We start from the raw sequence: 18,174 nt of genomic DNA, 5'->3' as shown, positions 1-18,174 counted from the left end.
CCTTCCATTAACACAGTAAAGCAAAAGCTAACACTGGAAGTGACTTCTCCAGACCCTTGGGAGTCCCGGTTAAAGAGCTGCACAGCTAAGAGGAGCGTAACAGGACCTGGCCACTCCACACTCTGCTCCCCAGCCCTTCTGGGATGCCACTGGGAGGATATTTCACCTTTATGCTGCTTCTCATTTCGGTTGCCAAGTACTGACCCCCCTCTTCCTAATAACACTCCCCTGAACTTCATTAAGAAAACCAGGCCATTCAACAGGAGCCCTGGCCAGTGCGGATTTTCCCAGCAGCAGGGACACTGGGACAGGGAAGAGGATCAGGTGCGCCCAGTCAGTATAACTCTCCCGTGGGGCAGTGCAGATCTGACCTGTCCATCTCCTGTCGCAAAGGACAAAGCTCTGCCTGAGCACCCTAAAGGCTGCCCTAACACTACATATTCTGTGCCCTGTGTGTGCTTCAATGACCTGCAGGGTAAATGGGGCAAAAGGCAGTGAAAATCAAGGGCTCCGGTGTCTCTGGGCCTGAGGCCATGGCTGCTGCAAACCCAGATGCTTCCTGAGTGACTACTTCCCTGACCAGCATTACCAGGGCCAAGGGCCACACAGCCATCACACCACAGCGGACCATGCTTTCAAGAACTTCTGGCCGGCGCCGTGGCTTAACAGGCTAATCCTCCACCTTGCGGCGCTGGCACACCAGGTTCTAGTCCTGGTTGGGGCGCCGGATTCTGTCCCGGTTGCCCCTCTTCCAGGCCAGCTCTCTGCTATGGCCCGGGAAGGCAGTGGAGGATGGCCCAAGTGCTTGGGCCCTGCACCCACATGGGAGACCAGGAAAAAGCACCTGGCTCCTGGCTTCGGATCAGCACAATGCGCCGGCCGCAGCGGCCATTGGAGGGTGAACCAACGGCAAAAAGGAAGACCTTTCTCTCTGTCTCTCTCTCTCTCTCTCTCACTATCCACTCTGCCTGTCAAAAAAAAAAAAAAAAAAAAAAAAAGAACTTCTGCCTCCTCTGCATTTCTCACCGCCACACTTCATTGATGGTGCTTTCCCCTTTAAGAGCGCAAGAGGAAATAATGGAAATCAGGACCACTTCCCTCCTGGCCTTGGCCTCATTTTCTGCAAACGAGCCACATGCTTAGGGTATCTCCAGCCTTTGTTTCCTCTGAGAAACATTCATTTATCAGGACTTGGTGCCCACCTGGACCCCCTTGGGAGGTAAGCCCGGAATAACACACAGAACAGCATGCCCAGGAAGTAAAGGGGCACTGCCAAGCTTGGTGGTCACTTCCTTTAGTAAAATATTTCAGTAAGTTGGTTCTTACTGAGAGAGCACTGGCTAGTAGGACCATCTGGCAGTCACCAGCTCAGGCTTCGCAGGCAGCACCGATTCTTGCTGGGATACCAGGAAAGATGACACATTCATCTGTTGCTGTCAGTAGCCACTCCCAGGGCAGGGAAGGGCTACTTGATGATCTTAGCTTTTTTTAAATGTGAAGTTACAAATTTCAAAGGCTGGGAAAAACAGTTACTGAAGATTAGCAAATTGTACCATTAGCTTTGAAAACACAGTTAAACCTCTGGAATTAGGTCGAGATCACAGGGTTTCTGTTATGTGCTTTATTTTTTAATTTTTATTCATTTGAAAGGTAGACGGAGAGAGATCTTTCCATCTCCTCCTTCACTACCCAAATGCTTGCAACAGCTGGAGCCAAACCAGGCCAAAGCCAGGAGCCTGGAACTCCATCTGGATCTCCACATGGGTGGCAGGGACTCCAGTACCCAAGCCATCATCTGCTCCTCACAGGATACACATTAGCAGGAAGCTGGATCCAAAGCCAAGTAGCCAGGACCGGAACCGGTATATCTGATTTTAGAAGCACGAATTGGGAAGTGTTTGTAAAGGTTCTAGAGTATGCATGTCTATACCCATAACACCAGGGAATCTGGAAGCAAAGCATGGCTCTTCCAGGATCTCAACTTCCCAGGGCTGCTGTACGTGTGTAAGTGGTATGCCTGCATGTGCGTTTTAAGTTGCTGTGCAGGGAGGCGACAGGAGCAGCTGGCCAGGCCAGCTTTATCCAGCTATGGAACAAATACTAACACCAATGCCCGTGGCAAGAGGAAGACCTCAAATTCCCATGAAAGACTCAATCTGTGCTTATTCCTGGGCCTCTGGACTTCAGGAATTGCTAGTACTTACATCCATCTTCCAAAGTCAATACCCCCCTCAAAGAACACACTGGATTCAGCTGACACCTATAGTGTTTCGGTTGTTAGATCCCTTTCATCTAACAGAGTGAGCATTTGGGATTGCCCCCTAAAAGGCAAAGCAGAATGAAGGTGGAAGAGGCAGGATGGGGTACAGATATACCCAGGCACTATTCTCAATTCAGCTAGAGGAGTGGCTCACCCCACACCAGGGGAGGAGACTGTCTGTGGAGGCAGCCCCGCCCAGCTCACAGCATCTCATCCCAAGTCCTCGCCAGGACCTCAAGCTCTGCCTGAAACCCCTCCCCCGCAGCCCTTCCCTTCTGCACACACCTGCAGGCCCAAAACCACAAAGCAGTTCTGGTCTGAGAGCCTCACACTGGCCCCGAGAACTTAGATTAGACTTATAACATTCCTATTCTATAAATGAGGAAATTAAAAGCACAAGTGATCTCTTTCAGGCCCAGGCACGAAGACATGTGGAAATGAGGAAGGCCTCACCCTCTCCAGTTTTTTTAGTTGGCTGTCCTACACCCACAGTTTCCACAGAGAAATTTCTCCAATATCTTGCATTTTCTCAAGGACGAAAGCTCACTATCTTAGGGGCCGGCGCCGTGACTCACTTGGTTAATCCTCCGGCTGCAGGACACACCGGCATCCCATATGGGCACCGGGTTCTAGTCCCAGTTGCTCCTCTTCCAGTCCAGCTCTCTGCTGTGGCACAGGAAGGCAGTGGAGGATGGCCCAGGTGCTTGGGCCCCTGCACAAGCACCTCCCACATTGGGAGACCAGGAGGAAGCACCTGGCTCCTGGCTTCAGATCGGCACAGCGCCGGCCATGGCGGCCATTTGGGGCATGAACCATAGGAAGGAAGACATTTCTCTCTGTCTCTCTCTCACTGTCTATAACTCTACCTGTCAAATTAAAAAAAAAAAAGAAAGAAAGAAAAAGAAAGAAAAGAAAGCTCACTGTCTTAAGAAGACAACAGAGGCCAGCTGCTCCTCTTCCCATCCAGCTCCCTGTTGATGGCCTGGGTGGGAGGGTGGTGGAGGATGGCCCAAGTGCCAGACCCAGAGGAATCTTCTGGCTCCTGGCTTCAGATCGGCTCAGTTCTGGCCGTTGAGGCCATCTGGGGAGTGAGCTAATAGATGGAAGACCTCTCTCTGTATCTCTCTGCCTCTGCCTCTCTGTAAATCTGCCATTCAAATAAACAAATAAATCTTAAAAAAAAAAGACGACAATGACGATAACAATGTACAGGAGGCCTAGTTGCTTCCAATGTCCCTTCTCGTTCCCTTCCTACTTAGTAACAGGTTGACACTTAGAGCTGGCCCAGGGCTATCTGCCTCCCTTGCAGCTAGGTGTAGCCAGGGGTTCAGGATGAAGTTTGTGAGCTCTGGGGAAGCTTCCCCTTTTCCCAACCTGGCATACGGAAAATCCGCAAGCTGGCTGCACTTTGAGCTAACATCCTGGATATGAGGCCCTTGATCTCAATCTGAGGATGGTAGGACGTAAGCTCTAACAACTTCTACACCTCAGTACATGAAAAAGAAACAAATGCCTATCTTGACTAAGCCTCTTTTCCTCAGGCCTTTTCTGTAACGGCAGCCAAACATAATCCCAGCAATCTCACCATTCCCTACCTGTATTCAATGGCACAGAGCGTCAGCATCCTGAAATGCTGAGAACTGCGGGTAAGGATACTATGTCAAGTTTAACCTTGCTCACAGATCCTTTTTTTTTTTTCCAGAAAAAGGCGTTAAAATAAAGCATTTTCAAATCTACCCTGGGCTCCAGGCTAGAGTTGAATACATTCTAATAATATAGACACTTTAAGAAAAATAAGATTCATTTTGTTATAATTATTTCATAAAACACTTTCTTCTTAATATAATCAATATTTTAAACCCTGAGAAAGCTAACCAACCCTATTCCTAGGTCTGTCTAGAAAACAATTTTAATATACCAAATTCCTGTGTATTACCCCCAATGTTTAACAGCTGGCTTACATATTTAGTGCAGACAAATCTAAGTCATAAGTAAAAACAGTTCCTGTTTGTATTTACTAGTTAGTCTATTAAGTTAGGTTCACAGTGTAAGCCATGAGCTGCCATAACAAACATTAACTGGTACAATCCTTAACAGATTGCAAAAACAGCCAACCTGGCATGTACAGTGGCATAGCAGGTAAAGCCACTACCTGAGATGCTGGCATTCCATACGGGGACTGGTTCAAGACCTGGCTGCTCTAAGCAGTGGAAGATGGCCCAAGTGTACTGGCCCCCAAACCCACATGGGAGACTTGGAAAAAGCTCCTGGCTTCTGCCTGGTCCAGCTCCAGCCATTGCAGCCACTTGGGAAGTGAACCAGCAGATAGAAGATACCTCTCTCTAACTGTACCTTTTAAATAAATAATAAATAAATCTTAAAAATGAAAAAAAGAAACAGACAACCTGTGTGAATGTAACACTGCTCAAATCCTGCGATGTCCAGTTCCAAGGAAAGACACAGCGAATACTGGATACCTCATTTAATCCTGTTTGAGATGAGTCACCGCAACTGCAGCTTAGAACCCTCTTTGCTCCTGAGGTGGCTGAAACTGCCCTGGCTGCTATGACAAGCACAGATCTGCTTACGGACAGGTCCTGACAACTCTGGACACCCCTTCTCTATGTAGGTCTGTCCAGAGCTGTCGGGACCAGGGCACACACAGGGACAGGGTCCAACAGTCAAATCCCTGATGCAAAAGCCCACTGTATCCCCAAGAGAGACTGACTGAGCTCCAAAACCTGGATGCTCTTACCCATCTGGTTTGTACAAGAGTCATTTCCAAGGGCGCTACTTTCTCTGAACCAGTCAACTTATCCACACAACAGGCCTCTCACTATTCACAATCCATTGGCTGGATCCATTTCTTTGATCAAGCAGGTTAACACCTAGCTTGGGAAAGATATTTGAGTAAGAAGACATTTGAGTAAGAAAGGAATGATTAGGCCGGCGCCGTGGCTCAACAGACTAATCCTCCGCCTTGCGGCGCCGGCACACCGGGTTCTAGTCCCGGTCGGGGCTCCGGATTCTATCCCAGTTGCCCCTCTTCCAGGCCAGCTCTCTGCTGTGGCCAGGGAGTGCAGAGGAGGATGGCCCAAGTCCTTGGGCCCTGCACCCCATGGGAGACCAGGAGAAGCACCTGGCTCCTGCCATCGGATCAGCGCGGTGCGCTGGCCGCAGCGCGCCAGCCGCGGCGGCCATTGGAGGGTGAACCAAAGGCAAAGGAAGACCTTTCTCTCTGTCTCTCTCTCTCACTGTCCACTCTGCCTATCTTAAAAAAAAAAAAAAAAAAGATAGGAATGATTAAATAATTGAATTGACTCAAGATCAAAGACCTTCCTCCCCCAGTGGAGATGTTCAAAACACCATCCAGCTTGAAGGCAGCTATAGTAACAGTCTCAAATTATGTATCTTGGGCAATTGCTGGTTGAACACCAGCTACCTGCAAGATTACTCCAGCTATCAACTAAAACCGGTCCCTGCACTCCAAGGCTCTGTGGTGTGTCAAAGACAAAGGCACAGATACGAAGAAAGTAACCCTTTTGGGGTTGGCCACATCCCTGAAATGTGTTCAGAGCTTCTTAAGGATACTTCCTGAAGGGGCAACACTCATCCACAGTTGTCTCCATCTGAAGCTCACTCCTCTTTTCCTTCTTAATCAGCTTATGCTTTAACTGACAACTTTAAATCCAAGTATCGTTTTTCCAACAGCTCAGGCCTGGCAAATAGGAAATAAAACAGGTAAGAAATACGGTACAAGCAGTTCATGGAGACAGAAGTAGATGGAGAAGGCGGGGAAGGATGTCAAGCTGGCAGGAAAGGAAAGATAGTTCAGGCCTGAATCAGAAGACATGTGTGTGTTAATCATCAGGGGAAATACGCCGGCATAAAGTGGTCGCCATCAGTCCACTTGACAAGGATTTGAACCTCAGCATAAAACCTGTGTTGTACTGTGAGGCTGTCTGCAAGCAGCCTCAGGAAGGGGGATGAGGGGACAGGCAGCAGCTGGAAGATACAGGGAAGGGTCGGACCAGAAGCGCAGCTTTGACCTCCAGGCACATACCCTTGGTGTTCTATGGTCTCTGATGGAATTGATTTCAGCTACTCTAGAAAGCTATTGCTGAATCACTGCAGAGGGTAGAGAAAGTGAAAGGACAAGGAGGCTGGATTTCCAAGGCAACAGACTCAAGAAGCACTTCCCTAAATAGACACTGTGTGTCTCAGCCCAGTGCCAACTGCATCAAGAACCTACTCCAGTTCAGTTCTGCAGCCCCCGGGCACGGTCACAGCCACACTACGCTGCTGGAGAGGATGGCAAGGAGGGAGCAGTGAAGAAAACCACCTCCGCAAGAAGGAGGGTGGAGGAGAGTAAGATTCAGGCAGGACTTCCCTAGTCACTGGCAGGCCGCAGGCAAAACCCCAAAGAGACCAGCAGCCCTTCCAGAGGTGGGTGCAACCCACCAACAGGGTACTTCCCACAAGGCCAGTCCATTCACCCATCTCTCTCCTCCCACTTCCAAACTAGAGGAGTTACAATACTTGGAAGATTCTGGAGTATCCCGACATTTCTTGGCACCTAGCACCATCCTAACTGGGCTCCATCGATCACTCCATTTTATCCCTATTTGATTATCACCCAATTTTGTAATGTGACCATTTCGTTTGACATTTGCATATGCAGCACCAAACAATGAATAACAAATGTGAGAAACTACTCAACATTCCATTACAGGTAATCACAGATTTTCACATCCTTAAAAAGCAGCCAGTAAAAGACTTAACTGGGGCAGTGATCATCTGACCGAAAGTTTACAGCATCCAGGCTCCTCCCACTTCCTTCTTCCACCTCTGCCCACATCTTCCTCCTTTGACCTTCGCTGACCAACCCAGCGTCTCAGCATCTCCCTCTGCTGCAACAACCCCCTTGAGGTGCCCTGGGCGATGAGATGTCCTATATTCCTCTCAGCAACATTTTTTTTGAAGATTTATTTTTATTTACTTGAGAGACAGAGTTAGAGAGATAGACAGACAGAGAGAGATCTTCGATCCACTGGTTCACTCCCCAAATGGCCACAACGGCTGAGGCTTGGCTAGACCAAAGCTAGGATAAAGGCTCTTCTTCCGGGTCTCCCACACGGATGCGGAGCCCCAAGCACTTGGGCCATCTTCCACTGCTTTCCCAGGCACATTAGTCAGGAGTTGGATCAGAAGTAGAGCAGCCAGGTCTCGAATTGGCACCCATATGAGATGCTGGCGTCACACATGGTGGCATAACCAGCTATGCCACAATGCTAGCCCCAACATTTTTTTTAAAGATTTTATTTATTTGAAAGACAGAGTTACAGAGAAAGGTAGAGATAGAGACAGGTCTGCCATCCACTGGTTCACTCCCCACATGGCCACAACGGCTGGAGCTGGGCCAATCCGAAGACAGGAGCCAGGAGCTTCCTCAGGGTCTCCCACATGGGTGCAGGGGCCCAAGGACCTGGGCCATCTTCTACTGCTTTCCCAGGCCATATCAGAGAGTTGGATTGGAAGAGGAGCAGCCGGGACTAGAAACGGTGCCCATATGGGATGCTGGCGCTCAGGCCAGGGCTTTAACCCGCTGCACTACAGCGCCGGCCCCAGGCCCAACATTTTAAAAACAGAGATTACTAGGGGCTAGCATTGTGGCACGGCAAATTGGGCTACCACCTGCAACACTGGTGTCCCATGTGGATGCCTGTTCAAGTCCTAGATGCTCTACTTCCAACCTAGCTCCCTACTGATGCATCTGGGAAGGCAGTGGAGGATGGCCCAAGTCCTTAGGCTCCTGCACCCACAAGGGAGACCCAGATGGAGTTCTACGCTCCTAGCTTCGGCCTGGCCCAGACCTGGCCATTGCAGCCATTTGGGGAGTCAACCAGCAGATGGAAAATCTTTGTTGCTCCCTCTATGTAGCTCTGCCTTTCCAAAAAAAGAAAAAAGAAAAAAAAAGGCAGAGTTGCTGAGGGGAAAACAGGGTTACTAAGATTGTCAGGTTGAAGGGGGAGGAGGTGGACAGAACATCCCCACCTGCACTGCTCCAGCACAGAGTTCACAGATCTGTCCCACTCAGACTACTAAGTCCCTGGGAGCCGGGCCTGTTTCCCAGTTTACACAGCAGACTGTCCACTCAGGTTCACATCCAGCACTTTTGCTCCCCACAATCCAGTTTGTCTCCTCCCCCAAGAAACAGACACAGACATGTCAAAGACATGATTGCATATGATTTGTGGTACCCAACACCTACCATAACTTCCCCTAGGCCAGCCAATGTGACTTGGAAGCTCTCCTGTCATTGGGGGGACAACAGAGGATTCACTGGGCTCACCTCAGCAAGGCGAAGCTCTTGCTCTCTCTGTAGGCAGACAGATGCTGACCCACCTTGTCAGATAGAGAATGGATGCATCAAGCATTCAGGGATAAACCTCCCTGAAATCAACACTTCCTGCCACCGCCTCCACAGTTTCTCAGAGTAGCTGTGCTAAGAACCCCCCAACACCATCAGGAGGGTCTGGCCCAGGTGGCCAAATCCCACAGACAGCAAACCAGAAGGTTTAGAACCTTCTGAATACTGTCCCCACGGCACCAGCTCCACTGTCCCTGGCCCACACCACTAAGTCTCCTCTCATCTTAGATCCACTGTTGGTGATCTATGCTGAGTCTCAGATCCCCAGGTTCAGATAAAAGCCACAGACTCTATCCCCAAGAAAAAAACCAACTGTACACTTGTCCAGTGTAGCTCCCTCGTCCCCACAGGTTATGACCTCCTTCACTCAGCCCCTGGATTGACAGGTCTTTATCAAAACCCATGGTAAGAAACAATCAGGACACAACAATATGCAAAATACACCACACACAGATAACTGTTTTACAAAAAAAAAGCAAAGAAAAGAAGATGCCTCTTTCCCATAAGAACAAGTGCTTGGATTTTTGTTGTTTTATTGAAAACCCTTTTTAGAATGCTAGTCATAACCTCACTTTGATTTAATGAAGTACTGCCATTTGAAAAACAGTGCTGTGGGCCCTTCTCCAGTCTGTCTCCTCCTCAGGCACTCTTCCTTCCTCAGTAATTGGTGCTAATGTGGTTACAGCTTAGTGCAAGACTGCCCCTAAACATCATTTTTATGTAGTAAGACGAACCTGCAGACGAAGTCTTAGAAAGTCAAGAAAAATACCTAAACTAACTTATTTCAAGGAAAACTCAGAAAAGGGGGCTATTCTGATCTCACAAATCACACCATGGAAGTAGCGCTTTCACTTCATTCAGACATCAGGTGGAGTTGTACTTGAGAAAAGAGGGACATGAGCAGGTCATCCTGCTGGAGAAAGCTTCCGCGTCCCACTGAAAGTAGTCCCTACCACTGCTCCAGGCCAAGTCTCTAAACACTTCCCTAGCTCCCACTAACACACTGTTCTCTACTTTTTCTAACTGGGTGAAGAACAGCAGAGTGTGCAAACTCTACATATCTGAACACATGTCAGGAATGGCTTCAGGAAGTGCACCCAAAGAGTCAGTTCAGACCCTGGGTGCTGGCCCAGTGGATGTGTCCCGGCTAGGCCAGAGACACAGCCCGGGAGAAAGATATGACTGATGCTGCTTCCTTTAGTATCAAGTCCTAGAGGAAGGGTATGGGCCACTCTCAAAGAAGCTGGAAAGGCTATAGGTATGGATGTCAGGAAACCTGGCAGACCTGATTAGCTGTAACATAAGGGGGACCAAGGAGAGCAGAGCTGCCCATGGATCCTTAAACACCTGCCATGCCGTTCAGATCACCCTGTGGGATGACCACCCAACATCCACTCTCCCTTCCTTCTATTCTGGGACCTGGCCTTGCTGGGTTTCAGGAAGAGTCACCCCCAACTCCAGCTAGGGAGTAGGGGTTGAGAAAGCATTTTTCAAATTTGACCTTGTATCAGAATTACCTGGGGGGCTTGTCAAAACAGATTTCTGGGGCCCATCACTAGGTTTGATGGGGCCTGGGAAGGTGCATTCCTAACCAGTTCTCAGGTGATGCTGATGGTCAGGTGACCACCCTGGAGAAACACTAACCTTAGCCAATCAATGTATAGCACTCTCATGCAGATCATCCATTTTGAAAAATGCACGCAACACAGAAGAGGGAAAGAAAGGCACTCCATATCTTAGGGTGAATTAATCTGATAATTTAGTTTCCATAACAGCAGCCGATGCATGGGGGCTACAGAGAGAGGTGAGCAAGAAGGCACAGGGCATTGTTAGGAGACCTTAGAATCCCACCTTAGAAGGTGCAATAGGTGAGGTAAGCCATTGCTTGGCACACCCAGGTTGGAGTAGCCAGCACTATAGGAATGCTGGTTTGAGTCCCAGCTACTCCACTTACTGGCCCAGCTTCCTGCTAATGCACACCCTAGGAGACAGTAGATGACAGCTCAAGTGCTTGGGACCCTACCACCCTTATGGGAGACCCAGAGCAGTTCCTGGCTTCTGGCTTTGGCTGGCCCAGTCCTGCCTGTTGCAGGCATGTGGGGAATGAACCACTAGATGGAAGATCTCTCTCTCTCCTTCTCTGTCACTCTACCTTTCAAGAGATGAAAATAAACATTTTTTTTAAAGGTACAACAAGGACGCCAGGAACCTGAGGTCAGGAGAATTGGGAGGTATTGGTTCAGCCTCTGCAAGGGTCCCAAGAAGGGGAGGTGGGATGGGGTAAATGCTTTCCTTCCCCAGAGTCTCCAGTGCTGCCCCTGGAAGAGGGAGGACACCCCTGTCTATTCCAGAAAATTGACACCTCATCTTTATCATCACAGCATGAGCCTCCTACAGCTCTAACCATAAAAATTTACCTGTCTCCAAGGCCCTCACCAGGCAAATCTCACTGAAACAAACTATCCATTAAAAAGCTTTTCATCTTGCACCTGCCCAAGGTTGCAGGCAAACACCAGGGGCCAGCTGGACTGCTGGTGCACAGAAAAAAGAAGAAAAAAAAAAGCAGCAGGAGGAAGGTGTATGGTATATGCAGAAACCAGAGAGAGAAGATATGCTCACAGCATCCAGGGCCCCAGCTTCCCAATCCCAAGCAGGTTATGAGGAAAGAGACACTTGAGGGATTAAGCCCCTGAAGAAAAGGCTGATATAATTCCAAGCTGCGTGCCGACCACACATGCTCTAGACATGAACTCATCCTAACAGCTCATGTCCTCATTATTACCAGGCGCCACTCCAAGCATTTGATGTGTGATAACTCATTTAATCCCCAATAAGCCCCTGCGGCTGCTGCCACCATCAGCCCAGTTTTCCACTTGAGAAAGCAGGCAAAGATTAGGCTACTTGCTCAAAGTCACCCAGCTAGTCGGAGACTCCCAGAAGTTCCCCAATACTTTGAAAGATTGGCGTGCTCAGCAAACCAGAATGAGTAAAAGAAGTTCCGGATTTATCAAGCCAAATACTGAGACTAGAAATCATTGCTCCTAGGGAGTCCAGGGAATTAATTTTCATCCCTATACTGACACATAAAGGGAAACACTTATTTTTAAATTCCTGTGAAGAAAGCTACATGATTTAATGGAAGTGGCACTAGACCCAGACAAACTTTAGTTTGAATCTCGGTTCAGCTTCATTCAACACCACAACACTCTCCTGAGAGGACCTCAGAGGATGTCTGGGGGGACCTGGTCAGGCTGGGCATGCAGGAGGTACCCAGAAGAGAACGGGTTCCTTCTCCTTTAGCACAAAAATGCATCATACTTAAAGGAGCTTTCTAAGGCGAGCAAGAATAAAGTCCAAAGTTACAATAACTTCCACAACACTACAGAAAACAACCTAATAAGAAAACATTGGCAAAGGATATGAACAGGTAGTTCACGGAAACTAAAACATACACTGGCAAGAAAGGGTCTTCAAAGAAAGAAGGAGAAGAAGAGAAAGAGAGAAAGAAAGAGAGAAAGAAAGAACAAACGAAAGAACGAAAGAAAGAGAAAGAAAGAGTCTTCAGTATTTTTTGGCAATTTTGGAAATGAAATTAAAACAATGCCTTCTTTGCCCATTTGGCTGGCAAAATGAACAAGATTCATTCTCTTCAATGTCGGCTAAATTGAAGGGAAACATGCATTTTACACATTTATGGAGTACAAACTGACAAGGCCTCCTGAGAGCTATTTGGCAAAACTATCAATTCAAAGTGACTCTTTGGTCCAGAAATGTTACTTGTGGGCATCTAGAAGACTGCAAGATCTGTACTAACAGTGATGGAGTGCACAGATCTCTCACTATGTTTAGGACAAAGAGACACAATGTTAATTTCCATCAGTAAGGAATGGTTCAATAAATTATGGTACATTCATACTCTGGAATTAATAACACAAGGCAAACTTGCCATGTCAGCACAAACAGCTCTCCTAGTCACAGCATTAAATTACAAAGCAGGGAAAACTATTTGGTGCAGCAATTAAGATGCTACTTGTGGGGAGGGGGGGTCAGCATTGTGGCATAGTGTGTAAAGCTACTGTCTACAGCACTGGCATTCCATATGGGCACCAGTTCATGTCCCAGCTGCTAGACTTCTAATCCAGCTCTGTGCTGATGGCCTGGGAAAAGCAGCAGAGAATGGGCCAAGTGTTTGGGCCCCTTCCACTCATGTGGAAGACCCAAATGAAGGCTCCTAGCTTCAGCCTGGCCCAGCATTGGCTGTTGCAGCCAACCGGGGAATGAACCAGCAGATGGAAGATCTCTCTGTCTCTCCCTCCTTCTCTGTAACTTTGATTTTCAAATAAATAGATAGATCTTTAAAAAAATAAGAATAAGAAGATGCCTCTTGGGACCCCTCCATTGCCATCCCAACATGGGATGCAGGCATCCCAAGCAGTATCTTCTGATCCCAGCTCCCTGCTAATGTGCACCTGGGTGACAGCAGTGATTGCCCTAGTACTGAGATCCCTGCCACCCACGTGGGAAACCAGAATTGTGTTCCAGGCTTCCAGCTTCAGGTTGGCCAGCATTTCCTGGGTAAACAATAGAAATGAGATCTCTGTATACCTTTCAAATACATTCTTAAAAAAAAAAAAAATGAAAAAAAGCAAATCACAGCAAATGCTGTGTAACACGATTACATTTGTGTTTACAGTAAGAGTAGCTGTCCACTGATAAGGTCTATAACTAGGGACCTCTCAGTAGCAATGAGCACACTAGGACCTACAGCTTGGTTTCTAACACCACTCCCTAAAAGAACCAGGGCCAGGGAAGTACAAGCTGAGTCTTGAAGATTTTTGTGCTGGGGAAAAATGAAGTGCTCACAGAATGATATGGATATGTCAAAAGGATGTAAGAGCCACTCGAAGGGGCTCCCAGTGGCCAAATCTGGGATAACTAGAGTTTAAAAAAAAAGAGTAACAGGAGTTACAGACAAAATCTTTTGAATAAAATTTAAAAATTAATGAGGGAGAAAAAAACCTATTTCTTTCAACAAAACTCCAGCCACTCCACGTAAAAGGAAATGTGGAATTAGAAAATCACCATCTGTCCACTATCATAATTGAATCAGGCAAGAAGCAGCAACTGATGCTAAAACCAGTGGGTGAAAATACAAAGAGTAACAGTGTATTTACACTGTCTCAAACATCTTCCTATGAGATACATATTGACTACAAGGCAGAAAAGGCAACTTGTCAATGAGGCCCATACCATCTTAATCAAGTCATCAAAGTCAGCTGGGCCAGTGTACCGCAGGTGACTCCTGATGGAGCACGCGGATGAAACTGCAGCAGCAACCCTGCAGCTCCGGCCAGAAGGGCACAACCTGAATCCAATCATGAGGAATCACAGGAAGCCCAAACTGAGAGACATTATCTAAAAATACAAAGCCACTAGTCTTCAAATATGTCAATACCATGAGATACAAAAAAGAACCTGGGAACTGTTTCAGATTAAAGAAGACCACAGAGGCAGAACAATCTAATGCAATAGGATTTTCTTTTGCTATAAAGGTCATTAATAAGGCAATTGGCAAGATTTGAATAAGACCTGTACATTACATGAAGGTGCTGTATCAACATTAATCTCTTGGTTTTTAATAACTGTACTGCCATAATGAAACAATGTTTTTACTTTCTTTTATTTATTTATTTGACAGGTAGAGTTATAGACAGTGTGAGAGACAGACAGAGAAAGGTCTTCCCTCCGTTGGTTCACTCCCCAAATGGCCGCTACTGCCGGAGCTGCACCAATCCAAAGCCAGGAGCCAGGTGCTTCTCCTGGTCTCCCATGTGGGTACAGGGGCCCAAGAACTTGGGCCATCCTCCACTGCCTTCCTGGGCCACAGCAGAGAGCTGGACTGGAAAAGGAGCAGCCGGGACTAGAACCCGGCACCCATATGGGATGCTGGTGCCGCAGGCAGAGGATTAACCAAGTGAGCCCCGTTGTCGGCCCAAAACAGAATGTTTTTAGAAAATACAAAGTGAAGAATTTGGAGACAAGGCATCAAGCCTGCAACTACTAAATAGTTCAGAAAAAAATCACACATGAATGAGAAAGGAATCAAAGCAAAGGCAGCAATATGTCAAGACTTGGAGAGTCCAGGTAAAGGCTATCTGAGAATTCTTTGGCTTACTCTTGCAAGTCTTTTGTGAGTCTGAAATCATATCAAAATACAAAAAGAAAAAAACAGAGTGTGCATATGCATAGAAATACAGGTAAATTCCTGGGGATTAGGTTCAAGATGGTATTTTCCTTATAAGCACACAGAGACACAACAAAGCAAGCCCACTTGTTTTGTTACTATTGGTCTCCCCAGAATAAGCTCTTCTCACAGGGCTTCTGTTCTAGGACCACACAGAGCAGGGGAAAAAGCTGTTTTGAAGGCTCTCTCTCCAGACCAGCTCATTAATCAAGTTCTACAAAGCAGCAGCCACATAATCAAGCCAGCCTCACTACAGATTTGTGCGATTTTTTTTCTTCAGTGAAAGTCAAATTTTCCTGACACCATGAATAGCTGATGATACTAAGGGAACATCTGGAATACGAAGGCTTAAAAGGGATTTTTTCATTAAAAAATCAGGATAAAACTGTTGATGAACAGTAAGTCAGTCTCTCTCTCTCTCTCTCTCTTTCCAGTCTACCTTATCCTCATTGAATTCTTCAGAAACGAGGCCATGGGGTGGGAGTAGGGAATCAGCTGGTCCCACAGCGCCCTTCTGGGTCTGTTCCCAGGGTGCATCCATGGAGATGCTCAAGAGAATGCTCCCAGGTAGGCAGCTGGCTAACAGACTTGCAGACCCAAGGGGTCTCTGAGAAACACATGCCATCCTTCCAGTGCACTGCCAATGACCAACAAGCTCTCATGTATATTATTTGATTTCCTCCTGCCCTGAATGTGATTTAAAAAAACACTACTATTTAGTTTAATAGCAATACCCCATATCCAGTTTCCAGAACAACGGGATAAACTATAAGGCTTACCCTTGGTACCATGTTTACTTGGGAGACAGGACCTATGGGGACAAACACTCTGAGATGGAATACAACCAAACAAAAGTGCCACAGGTAAAGTAGCTAGGTCAGTATGACTAATTCTAGCAGCGAGCCCAGTAGAAATCCAGTTCTTTCTCTTTGAATCTGCCCAGCCTGGATCCCTTGAAGCCCCTTCTTCCAGCCAAACCCTCCCAGGATCTTCAGCTTGTTGCTACAGAGGCGTGTTTACAAGACTCGGCTGGAAAGCAGGCCTTGGAGGCTCCATTCAAGAGCAACGCCGCCCTGGGCCATGGTCTCCTGACAAGACCCCTCCAACAGGACAACCAGGCTGGCCTTCTCACAGGGGCAGCATCACTCACCTTCCTTCAAAGAAACCAGTGAATCTCCGAGGAAGAAACACTTCAGCAAAGCATTCCCCAGACACAGGCCCCAGCCCACAGCCGAACACAAAATTCCTGTTGCAGACAGCCTGTTCGCAACCGAAGACAAATCAAGCTTAAGTCTAGGACAACCTATAGCTATTGTGTGTGTACTACCCAAGGCCAAGAGCATGTAGATTCCAAAAACAAACTCAGCCAAGAAGGTTCTGTTCTCGCCTTTTGGAGCTGAGAACCCGGACACCTAAGGTTAGCAAGTCCACACAACTCACTGTGAACACGGGGACGGAGGAGGCAGAATTTCACGTCAACATCCACACCGCCACCCCACCCCCTATCCCATTATAATGGACAGGTGACAAATCAAATTCTACGGCAGCCACCAGACACAAAACACCGGGACCAGCAAAGCAACAGACCCGAACACGGGCTTCTCCACCGCCCGTCCCTTCCTCCTCGCCAGGGGAGTATTTTCATCATCTGTCAGGATGGATGAACCATGGGCAGGAGCAGCGCATCCTTATGTAATGGCAGAGAGCAGGCCAGCAAGAGGCCATCGGCGCTCCCTCCCTGCGCCCACAAAGACAGGTACCTCCGACACCCGGAGCGTCCAGGGCTGGAGAGAGGGCCACGGAGCCCCGCCAACGTCTCCGGCCAGGGAACAGGCATGAAGAGCTGCCAGGATGTAGACCCGATTTCCAACACCTGGGTGCGTGTTTATTTATTTATTTATTTTTTTACCAGGCTGTGTTTACTCCAAAACACCGAGGCCAGGCCTGCCTGGAACGTCGGGAGTCCCCAGCCCCGGCCCGGGAGACGCCGCAGGGCAGGGTTCGGGCGCGGGCGCGGGCGCGGGGTCGGCCGGACTCGGATGGTTCTGCGAAGACGCCACGGCCGGGGAGCCGCTGGGCTGGGCGATTTCCATGACAACCGCGGGCGCCGTCCCCGCGCGGCCCAGGCGAGGCGTCGGGACGCGGCCCCCGCCCCCGCGCGCGCCCCCGGCCCCCTCAGCCGCCGCGTCTCCCGGCTCCCCCGGCCCACCTACCTGGGGCGCCCGCCGTCCTCGGTCCCCACCGGGCCGCGCGCCCGAGCCCCGCGGCCGCACCAGCAGCAGCGCCGCGGCTCGATGGTCCGGTCGCCAGCTGCGGAGTCTGCCTCACGTGCTCGTCCTCCTGCCCCGGCCCGTAGCGCAAGCCCCGGCCGCGAACCTGTCGCCCGCTGGCCACCCGAACCCCGGCTGCCGCCGCTCCGGACGCCGCGCGCCGCCCCGCCCTGGCCCCGCCCCCTCGCCGCGCATGCGCGCCCCGCCCCGGCTGGCTCCGCCTCCCCGGCCGCCGAGGCAGGTGTCAGAGGCGCTCGGCGGAGTCGTGAGCCAGCGGCCCGCGCGGACCTCGGGAGTGCGCGCGCCTCCCCAGGTGCAGTGGTACTCACGCCCTGAGGGGGTCTTTGGGAACCGGAAACCAGCGAGGGAGTCACAGTCACGGGGCTGTCAGCGCGCAGATTTGCACAAGGGCGAGAGGCGCTGCTGACGACTGGGTGCGCTGCGTGTCTGTCCTTGAAGACTGCTCTGACGCGCTCACGAACGTGCGTGTGCAGATTTCCAACGAACACCTGACACGTCTCCCTTCAAGTCCCGTATTTTGTATGGGGAGGGGGGGAAGAGTAGCTAGAAGTTTTGGAAGACGTGACGTTAATTTTAATTAATTTTATTTGAAAGGCAGGAGACAAATTATTGGGAGACAGGACACAAATTCCCCCAAATTCTTGGGACTCTGGGTCTCCCATATGGGTGGCGGGGATCCAACCACTTGAGCCATCACCAGCCTTCCCAGGGTGTACGTTAGGGGTAAGCTGGAGTTGAAAACAGCCAGGACTTTAATCCCAGCCGGCTGTATTATGACTTTAAACCTCAATATTTCTGCTTGAGAAAGAGTAACACTGGACTGAACATTACCTTATCTTTGAAACTTCATTATGTCTCATCAAGAAAAAAAAAATCTTTCTCCTTAAAGATTCTTAAATGAACACCATTTAATAAACCGAAAATACTACCTCTAGGTCAGAGTTTGCAT

The 18,174-nt window shown here is 48.9% G+C and overlaps 1 protein-coding gene across 6 annotated transcripts in view; it reads right to left on the bottom strand.

Moving 5' to 3' along the window:
- Positions 1 to 17,308, bottom strand: part of INPP4A (inositol polyphosphate-4-phosphatase type I A) — a 146,515-nt gene extending 129,207 nt beyond the window's left edge. For 2 of the 6 annotated variants that reach the window (XM_062209927.1, XM_062209932.1), the window contains exon 1: positions 17,148 to 17,306. The gene's annotated coding sequence lies outside the window, so the exon portion shown is untranslated. Of the gene's footprint in view, positions 1 to 17,147 lie in introns of all 6 variants that reach the window. The other 4 variants (XM_062209928.1, XM_062209930.1, XM_062209933.1 and 1 more) reach the window with 4 other exon arrangements.
- Positions 17,309 to 18,174: the final 866 nt, after the last annotated feature.

This window comes from Lepus europaeus, chromosome 13 (genome assembly GCF_033115175.1).
Source record: "Lepus europaeus isolate LE1 chromosome 13, mLepTim1.pri, whole genome shotgun sequence".
In the NCBI taxonomy this organism is placed as follows: domain Eukaryota; kingdom Metazoa; phylum Chordata; class Mammalia; order Lagomorpha; family Leporidae; genus Lepus; species Lepus europaeus.
Note: the sequence above shows the minus strand (reverse complement) of the source record. Positions and strands in the feature narration are given on the sequence as shown.